Here is a 2,460-nt window from a genome sequence, read left to right on the forward strand (position 1 = left end):
GATGCTCCTCTCGTTTGTCCTCCATTTAGTCCCTCATGGTTTTACTTCCTGTTGGTCATTGTAGTCTCACTGAGTGTGATTGAATCTTGAGTTTTTTGCAATGCATGGAAATGTATTTGTGTTTTGCTCATTAAAATCTAAATTTAAAAGAAACATTTAAAAAATAAAAAATTTATAACAATATACTTTAAAGAGCATCACTCTTGAGAAAACTTGGTACAAAATTGTAATTTAACTCAGCCAGGATGTTGACATATATATTATATTTATATATATTTTTCTTTGATTCATTATTCAACATGTATGACAGAACTGTGACACTATCAGGTATCTGCTCAATAATACATACAGCTATCTGCAGGGCACCACACACACACACACACACACACACACACACACACACACACACACACAGAACACATGACAGATATAATCTGACTAAGCTTCATTCAGCTCTTTATCAGCCTGTTCTTCTCAACTGAAGTGTTTGTTTCAAATACAGCACTTGACCCAGACCTCGGCTCTATGGTGTGTGTGTGTGTGTGTGTGTGTGTGTGTGTGTGTGTGTGTGTGTGTGTGTGTGTGCATAATCATGCTGCTGAGTCCTGAGTAGAGGGGTATGTATATTATATGTGTTTGTGCATGTATATATTGTGTTTGTGTTTTATCTTTGTATACATATAGTACAAGTGCTCGTGTGTGTGAGCACTTTGTAAACATTTCCCACTGATTACAGTATAAGTGAACATATAAATGTGTTTTTGTAACAACTGTTTTGAACTGTAGTCAATCAAACAGAGGAAGCTGAGTGTGTGTGTCTGTGTGTGTCTATCTACTTCCTCTTTGTGAGCGCTCACAGTGATGGTAGAAGACACAGACGTAGTGTAGCAGCGTCCTCAGTGACTGTGAGTGCAGCAGCTGTGAGATGATGTGTGTCAGGAGCAGCTGCTGTTCAGTTTCCTATGTAACACACAGATGATGAAGAGCATCTTCAGCAATGAGCAGCTGAATTCTTACACCTGTTGGATCCACTTTTAAACAGACATCTTCTGTCTCTATGGAAAACAGCAGCAGTGTTTCCATCCTTTGAAATACGTACATACACATTCCTTTAGGGAGCTCGAAACATTTGAATATAAATAAACCCTATACACTGAGCAGAGGGTCTGCAGTACATCATTAGATGATCAGTTTTATCACGATAATGCAGCCACCAACCTGTGAGTTTAAGACTGAGATTAAATAGATTTGAAAGTGTTAGATGATTTATTTTCTTAAGCTGTTTTCAGAGATGCACCGAAGTCCAGACGTTTCCCCTGAAATCTCCCAGCACGTATGTATCTGTGAACGTAAATGTCCGGGTCAGTTGCTTCTGAACTTTTCAGGTACTTTTTGTAGTAGTCCCCGAGTAAAATATCAGGAAAATGTCTGCGTGACCATGTGAGAATACAGCAGGAAAATGTCCTGCGAGTGAGTGGATGATGTAACTAACATGAAGCGGATGTGAAGAAGGTGCAAATGAAGAAGTCATTAAGCGTTGGGCGATTTGGATCGATGTCGCTGTCAATCTCCTACAGACAAAAACGTGATGTGGTCTCGCCTGAAGGTTCCAGGTATGTTCCTGTTGTTGTGAACGCATCTGATCCAGACAAGCTCCCACTGCATTCCTCATATGAGAAAGGAAAACTCCAGAAAATGTCTGGAACCAATTTTTACTGGTAATCTTTTGGATTTCATGTCTGAAAAGCTGTTGGACAGACACATACAGCATACTAAACTTACATCATACTTTTAGTTTGTTTGAATAAAAAAGCAAATGAGATGCATGTGTCAATTAAAAATCTAATCTATCTAATCTGAAACAGCATGGACTGTAAATACAACCATTGTTACCTTGAGACTGCAGATGTATGGAGCATGAAAACGAACATAAAGAATGAAAATGAGGCACTTGAAATGTTCCTGGAAGTGTTTTCAAAAACCTTCTGATGCTGAAACAACAGTGAGAAAAAAGGGGATAAATCTGTTGTAACATTTTCAAGGTTTTATGTTGCTTGTTTTTATCCGTAAACCATATTAAATTAAAATAAACTGACCTGCCTTGAAGTGAGGAGGGAGGACTAGGGGGGGTTTGAGGAAATTAGAAGGCGAAGGATGGATGGATAGACGGAGGGCTTGAGGAAGAAGAGTAAGGGAGGGCAGAGGGAGGAAGGCAGTGTTGGTTTATCTTGACTGGCTCAGAGTGGTCGCCCCCTTCAGTCAAATATACACGTCTGACCCCGGCGCTTTCATCTCCGCCCGGGGAACGAGCTGGAGCCGCGCTGCTGGCGGAGGATATACAGTGAAAAACAAGCTGTCCTCAGCTAAAACAGGCGGGGATGGCCGGCTGACACGAGATGGGGGGAAATGGGAGGGCGTCATAGTGTAAACACAACTCAATCCTCTGAGGCCATGATGTGT

The 2,460-nt window shown here is 40.8% G+C and overlaps 1 long non-coding RNA gene across 1 annotated transcript; it reads right to left on the reverse strand.

The window, feature by feature from the left end:
* Window positions 1-1,274: 1,274 nt before the first annotated feature.
* LOC128456574 (uncharacterized) lies at window positions 1,275-2,222 on the reverse strand. The gene is made up of 3 exons (XR_008341866.1): window positions 2,097-2,222; window positions 1,894-1,991; window positions 1,275-1,341 (listed from the first exon to the last, which is right to left on the reverse strand). It is a non-coding gene; the product is annotated as an uncharacterized LOC128456574 (long non-coding RNA).
* Window positions 2,223-2,460: the final 238 nt, after the last annotated feature.

Source organism: Pleuronectes platessa, chromosome 15 (genome assembly GCF_947347685.1).
Source record: "Pleuronectes platessa chromosome 15, fPlePla1.1, whole genome shotgun sequence".
NCBI classification, from domain to species: Eukaryota; Metazoa; Chordata; class Actinopteri; order Pleuronectiformes; family Pleuronectidae; genus Pleuronectes; species Pleuronectes platessa.